Here is an 18,578-nt window from a genome sequence, read left to right on the forward strand (position 1 = left end):
CACTATTTCTAAGCACTATGCTAAGATTTAGAAAAATAAAAAAATAGCAAGCCTGTGAATTAAGGGGCAGATTTAGAAGCCCCTTAAAAACACATTTACACCCTGTTGCGTCCCTTCTGTGACGCAGCGGCTGCGTAAAACATGTGCCACAATGCACCTTATTTACAACGTGACGCATCTAGGGAGATGTGTCACGTTGTAAATCCCTGCTCGTTTCATGTGGGCGTTCCAGTGCAGGGTGGGCGTTCCGTCACAGGAACTTCTCGTAAAAGTGACGCTGTGAAATGTACAAGATTTCACGGAGTCATTTTTACGTCCAGGCTGCATCAATACCCTGCGTCTGCTTGAGATGTAAGGAGTAATGCAGCATGTTAGGCATAGGGCGCCCCTGAGCATTGCTGGAGCCGCATGGCGCTTGCGACATAACCCCAGCAATGCGCCGCCCTTACGCCACAGGATGCTACACGCATTGCCCTATCCTTGCGCCATGGTGCGCCGCATTGTAAATGCGACGCATTTGTGGTGGCGCCAGGATCGAATTGCGTGTGGCATCTGTTCCGACGCATCCCTGCTGTTTTGCAGAGTTGCGCCAGAACTCATAAATCTGCCCCTGAAGTTTCTTAAGATGGACTGCACAGCATACCTTTTTCTCCAAAAGGAGCTGCTTAACTGTTCTCTATCACAGCCCTGGCCTGGGAATGATGAGTGCTGGCCACTTCTCTGCGCCTCTCTCTGAGCCCTGAAAGAACCACATAGCAAACTGGCGTTACCTCTAACCTCAAGGTTCCATCACAATGACTCTCCAATTATTAGTGAGATACCGAGTTTCTATAGTATCTATTTGCAGATTTCATCTCATGTTTACAAGTTTGGCAACACTAAAGATCCAATAAGTCAAAATAAATTATACATCTAAATGTGTCATCTCAATTCAGATGAAGATATTTAGCCTTCACTGTAAGCATCCATATTAACCTGGCAGCAACCACTACAAACAATGAAAAGGTGTCAGTCCAGATAGGAGACAGGCAAGATGCCAACACTGCTGCGTGTGTCTGAACTTCATACTTTCTAATAGAAAGAGACAAAATAGTCTACAGGCAAGCACATGATTAAAAATAGAATTGATTTACAAGTAGTGCAGTGTTCGTTACATGTTGAAATACTCATTCACTAAGCAGAGAGGGCTTTTTTATCTTGGGGTATACAACATGGATTTTACATTACTTATTCAGGGCCAACCCAAATAAAGGCCATCCTTTTGAGACACTCATTGACAGAAACATATCCACGATTTATTTTCCTCTAACATGAAATGACCTGTAATAGCCTCATCCCATTACTTGAAGTAAAGACACAAACCTATCCCTGATCTTACTTATCAAATATCTAGCAATAATATTTAAGGTTTTCCAATCTTGGCACGGCCATATGCTGAGGAAACCAAGTGTATATCACAAGATCCCAGAATTTGTAACCCATAAAGGCCAATTCTTTTTTTATGCCCAATGGTAAAGTCCTCCTGATTGATATACATCCTCTTGAGGTCTGTGAACAGAAGGCATCACAAAAAAAACAACCTTGGAGTTTTTATGACCACCCTCTTCCCCACAATATGAGGCTGTGGTAAGATGCACCTGATCATTAAAAACTATACTACCACTGCTAAGTAAAGGGAAGAGAGCCATGGGGATAGGATGACAAACCATGCTGGACTACTGAAACACTCTGTATGATGGTGTGTCAAATGTATTCACTTCCTGCACAGGGTACTAAGTTCCACCATCCAGGCCATCTATGGGTTTCAATAAAATTGGATCTTATCACTCAAGAAAGTAGGGCTTTTCATTAACTTCCCATCATGGAGTGAATCCTATTTAAGATTAGCTTCATGGTGTACAAATGTCTCCATGGCATTGATCCAGTCAACCTTAAACAGTGAATTTATACTTACCTGTTCAAACATACTCAAGCAGTATGAATATAGGTCTTATGCCTATCCCATGCCATTGCCCCACTTCCCAAATGCAGTGATCCTTTTCTGGTAAGGGTTTTGATCTCTGAATTCTGCTGTTAGATGTTGGAGTGTCTGTAACCCTCACTGTTTCCAGCTTCCAGAAAGTCACTAAACCTCTTACATTACAACATTTTGCTCAACACCAACAGATCAGGTAATAAATGAGTATCAAATGTGGTCAATCAGTGAATAAATCAATCATATCAATGTTTTCTCCTAGCAAATGAGGCAGTTCATGTATCAAATAAAGGTTTCAAATAAGATGTATAAAAAAATAGGCAGAAATACAAAACAAAGACCATAAATAAGACAATAAACCATAAAATGAAGGGTGGAAATGCCTTATCCAACCTAGTGGCAATGCAACAAATTATGAACCCGACCAAGTCCCATTATATAGAATTCTGCAGGCAAGACGTTAAGAAAACAAGTCAGAAAACCCTAAACTCATTAAGGATTGGAACAGATAAGCAGAGAAGATCAACAAGGTATACCAATGTACAGCAACAAATAGAACACCACATCCTGGAATAAGAGCACCTGTAACATACAATCCAAATTGTATGTTAATGATAATAATAATAATAATAATAATAATAATAATAATAATAATCCACATTTGTAAAGCGCGAACAATCACCCATAAGGGTCTCTAGGCGCTGGGGGCCGTCGGGAAGATTAAGCAAGCTATTGCCCAGAGTCACATGGTGCTGGGCTAATCTGCCGCCGGCGCCGGGGATTGAACCGTGTTCCCCAGATTCCGGAGTCAGTCGCCCTGGTCGCGGCGCCACACCTCTCCCCTTACAGGTGCTGTTACAGGTGCTCTTCTCCCTGAGCCAGCTGCCAGGGCACTTAAAGTGATATTTAATGTAACATGAATAACCTAAATAATAATATTCAGATGATGAGAGGCAATTTAATACACATTTGGATACCAAATTGAAATGATTCACTCTAACATTGGGACTTTCTTGGTTATTAGCAAGTTTGCTACATTGGGGTATTAGGGTGCCTCTCCTAAATAGGATTATAAAATAAATAACTTACTTACCTTCGGTCACATACTTTTTGGTGGATACTCTAACTGCAGATTCCTTGCCTTCGTATTTTCTCTAGGTGCCAGACTGGACTCTGGACTTTTCAAAGCTCATTGCCTCGATTTTAACCCCCTGTCGTCCCAAGAAATGATGACAAGGAGATGTATAAAGGTCCATTTTCCTCGGAATTCTTCGGTGACCTCAGACTAGGACCAACTATGGCAGAATGCACTGTGATAGAGGCTAAATATAGCCTTGGACCATTTTAGAACCTTAAAAGTCTACTCAAGAAACCAGGATGGAGAAAGAGCACTCTGGAATCTGCAGATATATAAAATATCTACAAGAAAGAGCGTTACTGTTGATGGATATTTCTAACCATAGATTTCTTACATTGTGAAAAGCTACCAAAGTAGTGACTCCCAAATGAGGGGAGGTCTAAGGTGGGACTCAGGAACTCCTGCAGGACTAATAAGGCAAAATGGGACCTTCCAGCATTCTCGGTTGTAGAACTAGTAATGTCTGGTGAACGTATGAATAAGGCGTCTCCAACCGGTCGATCGCAAGCTATAAGTAGCTTGCAGGCACCTTCAGAGTAGCTTGCAGCCTTGAGCTCATTTTTAAATTATCATTGAGTCACGTTTCCCTTTTAAAGTCAAAGGAAGACTGTGGGGCATATTAGCAAAGGCAATACTTTTTGCCGCTAAAGCAGCAATATTTTTATCGCCCTATCAGCAAGCTGTCGCTAACTGCTGATAGCGACAGCTTTCTGGCGAAAGCAACTGTTTTGGCGGCCGCTTTGCATGTCAGCGATATTTATCACTAATGACATGCAAAGTAGACCTACCCGACTAAAAGACCACGGAAACAGCCGCTAACAGACCTAACGCCTATTAGCAATGAGGCCCCTGCCCCGGTTAGCGATGTAAAAAGTCGCGCTAACCGGGGTTATCACAGGTAATTTTACACCTGCTAAAATCCTGACTTTTGTTTAGCCATTATTCTCAATACGAGGTGAATTCTAAGGCTGAATCCTCCCCTGCCTTTTAGCAAGGTTTACGTTAGTGATAAAAATGTTATCACTGTTTTACTTGTGTTTTTGGTGGATTTCGCCGCTATCTCTGGATCTTTTATCGCATTGGAGAAAAACGTTGGCAATAACGCGCCATCTCTGTGATAAGATCCACCGATAGACAGCGCTAAAAAAATCTGCGCTAAGCGCAGTTTGCGATATTTATCGCACTCCCTTGCTAATATACCCCTGTGTGTTTTTTACATTATCATCATCAGGCAGAAGATAGCAGGGCAAAATAATGAGCAGTATTTAAAGTGCAATTTTTTTCTCCATATTATGAACATTTTTGCTGCACATTTTTATACACTTTAAATTTCTCCCATTTAAAAAAAATGGTAGTACGTTTGTATTATACATGTAATGGTACCACATATGGTGAAAGGTGTGTCCTGTATCACAAGTGCATACAACATAGGTTCTCATTCACCAATACACATATATACCATTCATATGTACACATATATCCCATTCATATGCACACATGTTCGTACATCCCCAAGGACCACACTCTCACCGACACACATGGCAGCACTGTCATGATGCCCCTAGTCAAAGTATTTTGTTCAAAGCATAGAACTTGCTCTGCCAGGGGTGTCTGGTAACACTGCCTGTTTGGCTTGGCCTTCAGTGGCTCACAATGATTTTCACTGATCACAAGTAGCTCTCACTACAGAAAAGGTTGGAGACCCCTGGTATGAATGAACATCCATGTCACAGCCTGCAAGATACCAAACACTAGCATCTCTAGCCAACACCATGCTGGTGGGCTTAGTCTGGTGGAACTAGTCCAATGGCCCTTGGTAGAGCTCCCTGTTAGCCAATGGCAGCATGATTTAATATGCAGGATGATGCACCTAGATAATGTTTTCTTTTAGACCACCTTCCCTTTCTTAAGGGCATGCAAAGGTAATAATCAATCGATCATTCACCCAGTGTTGGTTTGTGCACTCTATATATAGACGCCAAGGGCTTGTGTATGGTCCCTCTCCTGCTCCTTAAAGATGTGAGGTGAGGAAAGCAGGGGCAGCGATGGACTGTTCCACATAGAAGTGTAATGTCACCTTTGGGAGATCGGAGATGCAAGCTAGCAGCACCACTTTGTTCAGAAAGAAGGGCGAATATAAAGGTTGAGCTGACACAGATTGCAGCTTACTGATATGGTGACTAGAAGTAATTGCAATGAGGAATACCATGTTAAGGGTCCATGTTTAAAATTGGGTAACTGGTTAAGAGAGGTGAAACCCTACCCAAGCAGCATCCACACTTTGTCAGGTTGATGTCACAGGCAAACCCCAAATGAACCTGTGCTTAACATAGAGGCAATGTGTAAATTATTTATGCAGCACTTCAAACAGCAATAAAGTAAAAGCACACCTCAAGAAAAATCCCACACCAATTAAAAAAAATAAAGTAAAAGTAAATAAATTATTCTAGACTATAATGATGAAACTCCAAATAGTAAAACCGGAGATAATAAAATGTCAATGTTTTTGGTAAAAAAAAGTGCCTAGCAGCACAAAGTGTCAACTGTGGTTATCTGGTCATGCCGGACCAGGACAAAGTCACAATTTCAGGTCGACCACAATGGAGTGTGGGCCGGACACAGGGAGCAAGTTAGGCCAGCTGAACAAAGGCACCTTAAATTCTGGTTTGCAGAGTAATGCAAGGACCCAAATTGAGGGTGCATCACACAGCAGTGGTTCCAAGGAGCTGCAGGGCTGTAATGCAGAGTCTTGTGTCATCTTCGAGGATTTTGTCAACGAGGAGCTTGTGATGCGAAGTCCAGAATCTGAAGATGCGTCACGTACCAGTGGTTTCAAAGAGCTGCACCATCATTGAGGATTCTGTCGACAAGAGGCTTCCGATGCAAAGGTCTGCATTGCGCAGCAGTGGTTCAGAGGAGACTGCAAGCTGCTATTTGCGAAATCTGGTGACGGGATGTGCCACGATGTGGCGGTTTCAATGGTGCTGCAAGGCGATGCGTTGTGCTGCATTGGGTCTGTTTGACAGTCACAGGACAACAGTAGGCCGGCAGAGCACATTCAGGTCCACTTCCAAAGGTACAGTATTGGGGTGGCACCACTACGGGGGTAGGACTCACTGCAGACAGAGGCCGGGTGGTGAGTTCAAGGTGGCTGTAGCTTTTTCTTTTACTGATTAGGAGGCTAGCAACTAGCCCTTGGAGTCACTCTTGTGGTCCTCAGTTCAAGATGCAGGTCCAGTGCTTTAACTCCAGCAGCAGAGGAGCAGTCCTTCTTGCAGAGCAGCATAGCAGTCTTACGGAGTCATCCAGAGGTGTACTGAATAGTTGGGTCTAAAAGTCCTTTATCATATTGGGTGCCCACATTGAAGTAGGAGAAGGTTCATGAGGTTTCCACACTAAAGGTGTTTTCAATTTCCTGCCTCCCAGACCTGGCCACAACTTGTCTGGGGTCACAAAAGACTAGTGACAAACCCTTTGAGAGGGTGCTTAGGCAGAGGCTTTGTGATGTGCAAGAGTAGAAGGTGACACCTACTCCCCCTCATCAAGTCAGAGGTGGCCCATCCTGCCAACACACCTATTTTCCCTTTGTGTCACTGTCTGGGAGAAATACACAAAGACCAATCAATTGTTAGCTACACATCCTCCTGTGTCCCAGGACACAGGCTGCAGGCACCAAATGATTAACCGTGGGCAGAGACCTCCACTCCACAGGCGTAGCTTCTGGATTTTTGCGTACTCCACGTTCCGCATGGAACTCTAAGATTATGCAAAACTCTGACCGCAGTGGAGCGAAGTTCAGCCCCGGATCCTCCCCGCCTCCACCCCCCTCAATAAATATTTTTTAAATAAAAATTTAAATCATGGTAAAAAAACACACTTACCTTTATCGCCGCTTCTCCTTGCTGCCCTCCTCCTCCTCACCGTGGTCTGTCCTGCAGAATACCCTACATCAGTGCTTAATTTGTAAAATAGTAAGTGCAGGTGCTCCCGATTTTTTAGGAGGCCACACCCACTCCCCGGCCCCTCCCACTTCCTCCAGTGGCTCCACCCACTTCACGTATTGGCTCCACCCACGCCATAAGCCTCAACATATCAGAGCTACCTCCTCACTTCTTGAGTTCCACAAGAAGCTGAAGCCCTGGCTCTTCACATAAGCCCCTTAATGGCCTCGCACAAACATACCTGTCCAAGCACCTGGATACCCTCTTGAGTGATTAGTTCACTATACAAATCAATATTACATAACATAATATAACATAAAGGAAGCCTATGACAACAACTTAAAAATGAACTCAAACTATAGAATGCGTGTCAATCTCCAAATGCAGCTTTAGGAAAGGCCATTTGAGGACTTGAAGCAGTTTTGCAAACTAAAGAAAATGTGCTTGCACTGCGCTTTTCAAAAGAAAGGAAGAAGGGATGAATGAAGGAATATATTAAAGAAGGCAGCAACATATGCAGGCGTGAAGGAGAGTACTGGAGTGAGGAAACATAAGTAATGGATGAAAGAAGGAGAAAATAAGAAAAGAAAGTGAAAGGAAGTAATTAAGGAATAGTGCAATAAAAGAAGTGAACATTGTGTAATCGATGAATAGAAAGAAGAAAGAAAAGGAGGAAGAACAGCAGGAGGAAGAGTTGAGGATACGAAAGGAAGAAATGAAAGGAGTAGGTGAAAAAAAGAAAGTAAGGAATAAACAGAGGAAAAAATGCACCAAGGGAGGAAGGATGGGGAATGAATGAAGATATATGGAAGCAAGAATGGAAAGAAGAAAGGAGGTATGGCTGGAGGTGCGGAGGATGAGAAAAAGGAAAAAGATGGATCGAAGGAAAGAAAGGAGGTCAAGGGAATGGATGCGAGTTTGAAAGGTACTGGATGAAGCAATGACCGAGGGAATGATGACAGTGTAATATTGCAAAGAAATTGGAATACAAAAGATTAAAATACATTTTTGTGTCCTTAACATGCCATGTATGTTCGTAAAGCACATATTCAGCAGAGGGGGCCTTGACACCAAATTAAAAATGTTGCTATCCAGCTCAATGGCACTCATTTTATCGACCCCAGAAAGAAGAAAGACTGAGTGGCCACACCAAGATTTAAATGTATGACACTGAAATCAAACACAGATTCCTGGAGTGGATATAAAGATATGTACAAGAAGGAAAAACATAAAAGAGAAAGGGAAGAAGAAGGAGAGGTCTGAAGGCAAGGATAGATGCAAAGATACAAAGGAAGACAAAGAGAAGAGAAGTTTGCGAAAGCAGAGATTGGGAGTGCAACATTGGAGTGAAACATGATGAGAATGGAAAGTGGAAAGAGGAGAAAGGCAAGGGAAGAAGAGCAGACAGCAGGGAGTGCATGCAAGGAGTGTGGAAATGAAAGATAAAAAATGAAAAGCAGTTAATGAGGGGAGGTGGCGAATAAGAGGAAACGCCGGACGCTTCAGTGATAGTAATCCTCTAGGCTGGCTCCACTGCAGTGAGTCCCAGGCACGGCAGTCGGGCCCAGCTGCCTCGTGGTCACAAAGGTTCTTGGAGCAAACCATGCCGCCCGGGCATACACATTAACATTGATATCACAGTAAATCTCCAAACGCAGCATTCCCGCCCTGTCACAGCTAGGCAGCCCTGTTTCAGAGCCGAACTAAAGCCACTCAGAGGCTGAAGGCGCCGCATTACTGGAATAAACTTCTGCCATACTAACTCCGGAACCCCTCCAGGCAACGGGGGGTGGGGGGCTTCTACATCACCGAGGGGTGGCCTGCTTTTGTGCTAGATAGATGAACTATTGACATAGCTGTCAAGGTTTCAGATTGCCATGTGTGACATTTTCAAAATTTAATGTAATTATGAGTGACATTTCAACGACTAGGAGTGACAGTTTCTCACAAGCAAAATCAATCAATGAAGACGTGGGGAAGATATCAATATCAGAAATTACACCAGCCCTGCTAAGTACAACGCATCAAGAGTTGGACTAATTCACACAGCTGCCAAGTTTTTTAGCATGCATACCAGTGAAATTTTTATGTTTATACTCTACTTATTAGTGGTATTTACGTCTATCATATGTGGCACTTTTAATAAAATGTTATCAAGAGAAGTTAGAAAGAAAGCGTGTATGGGACAAGATAGCAAATCATCATCTATGTATTGTAACACCTAGATTAGATCACCAAATCCACCATAGGACAGTTTCGGATTTCTAAAGCTATTGTGCCTCAGGTTCCATAGCACTGTGGTTCCTCTAATTTTTTTAATAAAATTCAAAATCTATTTAATTTCATTCATTGCAACAACTAACTGCCCACCATCATTAACAACGTTATAAACTCCTTACTGCTCTTTTCTCCTCCCCCCCAACACCCATCATTGAAGTTCCTTCACAAAGGACTGGGGAGGGGCAATAACAGGGCGCGAGAGGAGGAAATAACTGGGCTTCAGACAGGGCAATAACAACATTGGAGGGGGCAATAAGAAGGCATCAGAGGGAGCATTAATACAGAGTAGAGCAGGAAATAACACATTAAATGGGACAATTATGAGACATCAGAGGAGGCATTAATTGTACAATAGAGAGGTCAATACTAACATCAGAGTTGGCAGCAATCAGGCATCACAGGGGGCATTAACACGGAGATAGAGCAGTAAAAAACGGCATAAGGCAGGACAGAAAATGGAATGGGGTAATAAGAGGGCAATACATAAGGAAATCATACTTCGAACAGGGCAAACATACTGCATCAGAGGGTGCGTTAAGAGGGCATCAAGGGGCTTAACATGGCATCAGAAAGACAATGATAGGGCCTCAGAGGTGTCAATAACAGAGTATCAGTGGCAGGAATAACAGCAAATTAGATAAAACAATAACGGCGCCCGAGAGAATAAAAGTGGTGCTTCAGATTGGGTTGTAACAGCGCATCTGAGAGGGCAGAGGAGCGAATTAGAGGGGCTATAATGTCACCAAAGGGGCTAATAAGGCCTAAAAGAGAACAACGGCAAGGTGTCTGTGAGGGTATTCCGGACACGACAATATTATGGCACCACCAACGTGGGCAATAAAGTGGGTATCAGTGACACTCTCCTGGCTGTCGCTTTGCGCTGAAATCCCCGGGTCACTTCTCCGAATCGGCTGCATTCGGTACTAGGTAGGGGTAACATTAATAACAGCTGACAGGGGGATTCATTCGGCAGAATGTGTTTTTTATTTGTGAAAACACAGCACCTGTCAAACTGAAGTAATTGGTTCCAGCAATGGCTGCAACCCCTTACAAATACAAAGAACACACGAGCCTCTGCACTGACTGCAAAGAAATAAAAGTGAAACCAAACTGAACACCTAGGGGACCCTGCACCACAACTTCAAGACAACAGCTTCAACAAACAATACTCTATTAATAAAGAAAAATGTTTCCTACCTTAGAACTCAAACCAGCTTAAAACTTTTCTGAAAAGGAGGCCCCTGCACTTCGAGGAAAGCCAAACCCAGAGTGTCACAACTTTGTGCTACACCCTCCTGCTGCCGTGGCTGCCCTGAAGTGTCGAGGTCACAGGGAGGACAATCAAACTTCCGCAGCAGCTCCTGGGGGCCCAGGTCAATTGCCAACTGCCCTGACATTTTACACAGCGCTCGTTTGCTCACAGGATGATTAGGGGATTCAGGACGGTTTCCTCTGCCACTTGCACTGCTTGCTTCTGTCCTCTTGTTGAACTCAGCTGCTCCTTCTGTATTCGGAAAGATTCTTTCGCGCTGTGCCGGGCCCGCCTGTTCCATTCGCACCAAGGACTGCCTCTCCCTGCAGATCCTTGAATCTGTTCCGCCACAGCCCCTGACCAACTCAGATTAAGGCCCCAAGCAACTAAAGAAATTAAACCATTTAAAAGTCAGCACCTGCAGCACTAGCATACACATGACTCTCGCTTCTCTAGACCCGGCCCTGAGAAATAAGTGCCGGTGCTTAGCACCGGAAAGCACCGGCACAAATTAAGCACTGCCCTACATCAGACGTACATCATCGCAGTCCTACCCTGACATAGGGGTTTCAGTTTGCAGAAGCGACCACGGCGAGGAGGAGGAGGAGGGCAGCCTGGAGACGTTGCGTTGAAGGTAAGTGTGTTTAATTTTTACCTTAATTTTCATTTTTTAAATATTTATCGAGCAGGGTTGAGCTCCACAGAGTTTTTGTCCAACTCCGTGGAGCTCCACGTAGAGCAACTCCGCCAACTCCGCCCAGGCTTACAAATGATTGGGAGAAGAAAATGTGGACTTTCAAAAAATTGCATTTTCAGAACTGTGACTTAAAATCGAACGTTACTATTAAAGATGAGCTTAAATTACATCAAACTCTACCTTCCTACCTGATCCAAGTCGAAAGTTATCACTTATCACTTAAACCTGTGAGTAAGTCAGGCCTTGAAGTAGTGAACAACTAATTTAAGAGTTTTTCCCTACCAGGACATGTAAAAGTTAAAGGTGCATGTCCAACTTTTTATATACACTGCACCCTGCCCTATGGTCTGTTTAGAGCTTAACCTAGGATTTACTTCCATGTATTAAAAAGGAAGGTTTAAGCCTGGCAAAAGGTTTATTTTTTCAGGTAGGTTAAAATGACAGTTTAAACTGTACATACAGGCTGCAATTGCAGACCTAAGACATGCTTAAATGGCTACTTAAGTGAGTGGCACAATGAGTGCTGCAGGCCCATTTGTAGCATTTAATCTACAGGTCCTGGGCACATGTAGCACCACTTTACTAGGGACTTACAAGTACATTGAATGTGCCAATTGGGTGACAGCCAATCCTAATATGTTTAAAGGAGAGAGTACAAGCACTTTAGCACTTGTTAGCAGTGGTGCAGTGTGCTAAAAGCCAATAAAAACAGGAGGGTGAAGGCAAAAGGTCTGAGGATGACCTTGTAGAAAGGGGCACCTCCAACAGCCACAATATCAGTGATAAACAGACTAGGCTCAAAGAGAATGCACATCAAAAATGATGACCAAGTTACACACCCATAGAGGCATAATAAACCTCTGGAACTCTCAGGCTGTAACATCCAATATAGGGATGTTGTCTGACAACCAGTCCCAGTGTTGAGCAGAGAGTAGGCATAGATTTCACTGTAGGGCTACGGGTCCCAAGTATCAGCAGGATGCATTTGGTCAAGAAGCCAGTATCTAGGATGTCCCTATAAAGGGAATACTCTTTCTTAGCTGAGGGTAAGACTGACTCATTGATGGAAAAGGACAGTTGTGGGCAGGTGGTCCACAACTGACTGTGCTGAGCCCGTCTCAGATGCCAGTCGTCAAGGTATTGGAATATATGTATTCCCAACCTGCGTAGATGGGCCATCACCATTGCCACTGTAAACTCCGGACGGGGTTACCTGGTGCTGAAAGGCAGGAGGGTTAACTGAAAGTGTTCCAATCTCACCACAAACTATATAAAAAACATCTGTGACACTGCAGAGCAGACACACACAAGTGGGTGCCCTGCAAATCCAAGGAAACCATCCAGTCCATTGGATCTATGGCAGAAAGTACCTGGGCCAGAGTCAACATATCTTTAACTGATCCTTCTGAATGAAGGTGCTTAAAATCTGAAGGTCTAAAATTGGCTGACCCCTCCATCCTTTTGGGCATTAAATAAGAACAGGAGGAGATCCTCTCTATGGCCCCTTAAACTAGCAGAGACTAAATGTCCTGTGCCAGAAAGGCGGCATGGTCTGCCGACGTCTGAATAAAGAGATAGGCAGAATATGAGGGTAGGTCAGATGTAAAAGGAAAGGCATAGACCTTCTGAATGATCTGCATCACCCACTGATCTGAAGTTACAGCATGCCAGTGAGTTCAGAATAAAATTTATTATTGCCCCTACTGGTCGTGCGTGACCATTGGAAGAGTAATAAAAGTGGCTCAGCTGCAGAGGAGGAAGAGAACTGCTGTCCAAGGTGGTGCCCATAACCTCTGCTACCAACAAGTACCACTTGAGTTCCAAAAGGGCAGAGCTGGTTGTTGTATTGGTTTTCAGGGCTACTTCGGATAAGATGGGTATCCGTAATTACTCATGAAATTGATGGGACAGTGAGAAACTAATAGAGTCAGCTGTAGCCTGGCCATCCTTGAAGCACTCCAAAGCAGAGACTGACACCCGAAGAGCCGGCAGCCGTCAAAGGATATATCCATGTGAATGTTTGGATATCACCGAAAAATCCAGTGGTACACATCCAGACATGATGCCTCGTCAAACAAGTTACTTTCCTTATGTAATGCCCTATGGATTCTATCTAGCTGCATATTCCTCACCTTCGGAATAGTCCCAGATACCAGACTGCATCCAGAAACTTTTTTGCAGCACCTCTGTGCCAGTAGGTGGCACTGTGCGGCTCTGCACTATTGCTGTTCCATTCCTGAAAATGACATTCGGAGCCTATATAGGCACAACTTCCTTGCGCTGATGTCTACTGCTTTCATGAGTGTCCGCACCACCAGACACAGAGCCCCAAAACCAAATTCATGTGCCCAGTGTGCAGATTCCTAGATTGAGAACTTATTAGTGGATAGAATCCAACAACAGAATGGGGAGGATGGGGGGGTCAATCTGTAGCTACTTACCTAAGGTAAGAAACTTATTCTTCTGATAGAGACTTCTAGCTGCAGAGCTCTCACCTTTTGAATAGATACCAAAGCAGTACCTATTTGGAGGTGGATCTGTGGATGGACCCAAACCAGAAAGTCCTGCCAGATCGAGTGGGAAAAGTGCCCCTCATGGTAAACTGTACTCTACAGACAATAGTGCTTTGTGAACGTATGGAGGGATGCCATTTGCCAAATGTCGAGCACAGGGACTGCACATGCCAATGCAATGATAACAGCTTTGAACATGGTAGAATGAGAATGCATTCCTCCCAGCAGCTGTTTCTTTGCCAATGTGCAGCAGATCTTAATTCAGAGCATGATCCAGTGGAAGATGGTTCTCTTCTACACAGCCCTCCCATTTTTCGCTCCAGAGAAGCCCACAAAGAGCTGATCGTCCAAGCATTGTTCTTTGGTACGATCCATGTGAAAGCTCAGCATTCTCTTGCGGTCCAAGCGATGGAGTTTCCTCCTCCTAACAGGGGTGAGGCAGAGCATAGAATCCCAGCAAGTTCATGCACTGACCAATGGGGAATAGTGGCACATGTGAAGGCAAGAAAGAAGCCTGTGTCTACAAAACCGCTTTGTCGGGGAAGAAAGTGGTGTACAGTGGATTGACACAGCTTGAAGGTCACTCACACGTTGCGCTAATGTTACGAGGAACACTGTCTTGAGTGTGAGTAGCCACAAAGTACAGCTGTAAAGCAGCTCAAAGAGAATGCACATGAGCAAAATAAGGAGCAAGTTAAGGTTCCCACTGTGGCATGACAAAGGGAGAAGAAGGAAACATATTTTGTAAACTTTTCAAAAAGCTCATAACAACTGGGGACTTCAACAATGAGGACTGATCCTCCAACTGCAAAAAAATCTGAAAGAGCAGAAATATACCCTTAAACTGTTCCAGGAGCAAAGTCTTGCCGGTCTAGAGACAAAATAAACAACAAAATGTCACATAACTTTGCCCGGTGGGAGTCTATCTGACAGTATTGCTCCATGCCACAAATTTGTTCCAACAATATGCGTACACAGTTTTTGTCAAGGGATGCCTAGCAGCCAATATGACATCAAACACCTCCGGAGGAAGATCGAAGGTGTTCAGCTGTTGCTGCTTAATCTTCATGCATGAAGGTAGAGATTGCAGAGTCTCAGCTGCAGGATGCTGGCCTGCTGCTGGAACAGCAGATCCTTCCGGAGGGGCAGCTTGATTGGAGAAGAGATGTTCAAGCCGAAGAGTTCTGGATACCATACTCTTTGTGCCCAATCCAGGCCACTAGGATGACTTGGACCCAAGTGGTCCTAATCATCTTGAGCACTTGAGACAGGAGTGGTATCAGCAGAAAGGCATGCAGGAGTCCAGAGTTCCACTGTAAGAGAGAGAGAGAGGGACCCCTTGAAAACCTCAACACGCAGAACGCTTACATAGCACATTCTTGTGGTGGTGAACAGATCAACCCAAGATTCTCCCCATTTGTGGAAGAGACCTTGCGCCACCTGCAACTGTAACTGCTACACATGATCTGCTAGATGCCTGAACTTGTCTGCCCTGGCATTCAAAGATCATGCCAGGTGGTTCACCACCAGGAAAATCCCTTGGTCAACCAGCCGTTTCCAGGGGCACAAGGCATTCAGGCACACTGTCAGTGACTCCCAACCCACCCTGCCTACTGGAGTAGAACATGGCAGGGGTGTTGTCTGTGAGCACCTGTAGCAGCCTCCTCTTGATGGATGAAAGGAAAGCTTACAACGCCAAGCAGATGGCCCTCAGCTTCAGAAGATTGATATGGACCAGAGACTATTAATTTCCACTTTTCTTAAATGGCCATCCCAAACTAGAAGCAATGCACCAGTCACAACTGTCAGCTCTGTGTGGGAAGGTAGAGGGGTTTGCTGCTGACCCAATTGCAGTCCAGTAACCAATACTGCAGATCTTTTGCAGTTTTCTCTGACATCGGAATATAGTGAGAGAGGTCTCGTGATGTTGGGTCCACAGACTTCTTATCTCATTGCAAAGCCCCTGCATATGCCACCCAGAGTGCTTGAACAGCAGGATGCAAGATCAGCCTCAGAGCCAACCTCACTGAAATCCAGGAGCAAGGATGAAAGATTGGGATCATAGCAGGAATGTTCTAAACTCTCTTCCCAGGGAAAAAGCATGAAACTGAACCGTGTCAAGAACGGCTCCGATGAAGGGGAGCGTCTGAGAAGGAGTCAGATGAGACTTCTGCATGTTGATAGTAAACCCCAAATATGACAGTTTTTCCGTAGTCTTGAGGTGGTGCATGACTGCCTGGGACGAGGCTGTCTTCAGCAGCTAGTCATCAAGGTAGAGAAATACTAGCACCTCTCACCGCCGAAGATTTGCTTATACCACCGCCATCACTCTTATGAACCCCCCGAGGGGCAATGGTGAGACCAAAAGGAACTACAGCAAACTTAAAATGCTCCTGTCTCTCCATGAACTGGAAGTAGTGCTGATGGGCCTGCAAGGCAAGTATATTGAAATAGGCGTCCTGCAGGCCCGACGCCACCATCTTTTCTCCATGGTCAAGGGCAGACAAGACCTGGGCCAGTATGAGCATTTTGAATTTCTCCTTCTGGGGGAAGGCATTGAGAGAGTGCAGGTCTAAAATGGAACCACAATGTAACAGGAAGAACAACATCCTACTTTGGCATGGGCACCCTCTTGATAGCCCTGTGGTTCAAAAAGTCTTGCACTTTCTGCCATGAAATGGGGAACTGGGCCTGTGGAAGATGTGGCAGCAAGAAAATGAAAGGTAGGGCATTTCCCACTGTAAAATCTGCAGTCTGATGATATAGCCTGCCAATCCCAAAAGAATCATTGAATTCTGCCTCCCCCAGGTGAGGCAGAATTCACTGAGGGCACGCCAAAGGGGATTGGCAGGTAGGGCTGCAGAGGGTTGGCACCACGGCCTCAACCATAAACCTGCTGGGTGCATAATAGAGGTTGAATTGGCTTACCATATAAGGTTCCTCTGCCAAAGCTGCAAAAGAAGCGGTAGGGCACATGCAGTTGGCATGGTGGGGTGGATAGGCCCAGGGTGCGGCTGTAGCCCTTCTCACCTTGAACCCCTCTAGAGCCGAGTCTGGCTGTCGCAAAACAGGCAAGTCTGTCAAATGACATGTCCATCACAACTGGACATCTTGTGAAATACAGAAGGACAACAGCCCAGCGTGGCGGCGAACAGCAAAACTGGTGTCAATGGCCTGCCTAATGGAATCGTTTGGTGTCATAGCCACAACAAATTGTGAATTTGCCCATGTCACGACTATCCTGTAAGGCCTGGACAAACAGGTCAAAGATCTTCAGAGTCCCTTGGGAGGACTTGAGCCACTGAATCCCAAAAGGTGTAGGAATAGTCACAGATTGAAGCATCAGGCTAGTGGACGGGAAGGCTCACATCACAAATGTCTCCACCCATTTTGATTCTCAATCTGGGGAGAGTAGTAGAGAATGTGTTGGGGTGAGTCTTACTTACAGACGCCCTGTGCCATCAAGCTTTCAGAAGAGGGGTTCCGAGATAAAAATGGAAGGTTGCCTGGGGCCAGGCCATGTAGGCATCATGTAATCTGGATACTGACTATGGGCCCAAAGCAAGGTTTGGCCAATGCCCCCAGCAAAATATCCATAAGGGCCGTAAATAAATGTTTGACCTGGTTGAATGACTTCTGTAAGTACATTGGTCTTGACCTCCAAGGTGCAGAGCTGAATATCAAAGACTTTGTCTCCCTATACCTTACCATGACAAACGAAGCACTCTCCTCATTGGTAGGACCAGGTGGTGAAAGAAGTCCCGACTCAAGGGAGGTATCAAGGCCACTGTACTCCTTTCAGATGATCATACCAATTTTCCTTGTGATATGGTTGTCCAATGTCATCACCGATATCGTAATCAACGTCCAAATTTGTGGCGAACAGGGAATGCAGGGTGTGTGGAGGCAAATCTAGATGAGGAGACGGAGCCTCAATGGCAGCTCAGAGCGGCTGTGGTAGAGGTTGAACCAGCACTGACTCCGAGTGAGAGGGTCCAATTGAGGTCTCGTATTCCAGTGTTGCAGGAGTCTGCATCGGTATTGAAGGACCGTGGCGAAACTGGAGCCACAGGTGACCCTGTAGAGGGCTCTGATTATCACAGAGCGAACCCACTGGCGGTAATACAGGAAGAGAACATCTTGGCTTCGTGTGTCTCACAGGCATGCCAGAGGGAGTTGAAAAGGATCCAACAAGTCAAAGCATGGCTTCATTGAATTCTTCGATCTGTTTAAGGATAATAGATGGCCACAGAAACTCGACTATGTTGGAACAAGTTGTGGGATCGGCTTGTAATTCATTTTACTATGAGAGAGATCTTGAGATGTATGGTGCCACCCTCACGCCTTCTCAGGGTAGTGTAAGTGGAGGGAAGGGGCTGGAAGATGGGGAAAACCCTGTCTGGCAAAACAGCAGGTGGCTGGTTTAAGTACTTGTGGGAGTGGTCTGGTTTAGGGGGGAATCTATTCTATACCATTTTCTATAGAGGGCAAATATACCTACTAGGTGGCGCAATTTCCTTCAATTTAGGTGAACTTGTAAACGCACTCAAATATACCAAACAGAAAAGTTATGTGTCGTTAAAAAATGATCATAAATGATTTATTTACCTCCCGATGGGGTTACAATCTAACACATTATCACAATATTAAAAAAAAAATTGAATTAAAAACCACATAACATCATTATACAATCTCATATAAAAAAGTCAAAATTTTATAAGAAAACAGTCGACGCAGCGTTTCGGTGCTTTTTTTCTTTTTTCACACCTTCTTCAGGACTTT

This window comes from Lissotriton helveticus, chromosome 2_2 (assembly GCF_964261635.1).
Source record: "Lissotriton helveticus chromosome 2_2, aLisHel1.1, whole genome shotgun sequence".
Lineage (NCBI taxonomy): Eukaryota > Metazoa > Chordata > Amphibia > Caudata > Salamandridae > Lissotriton > Lissotriton helveticus.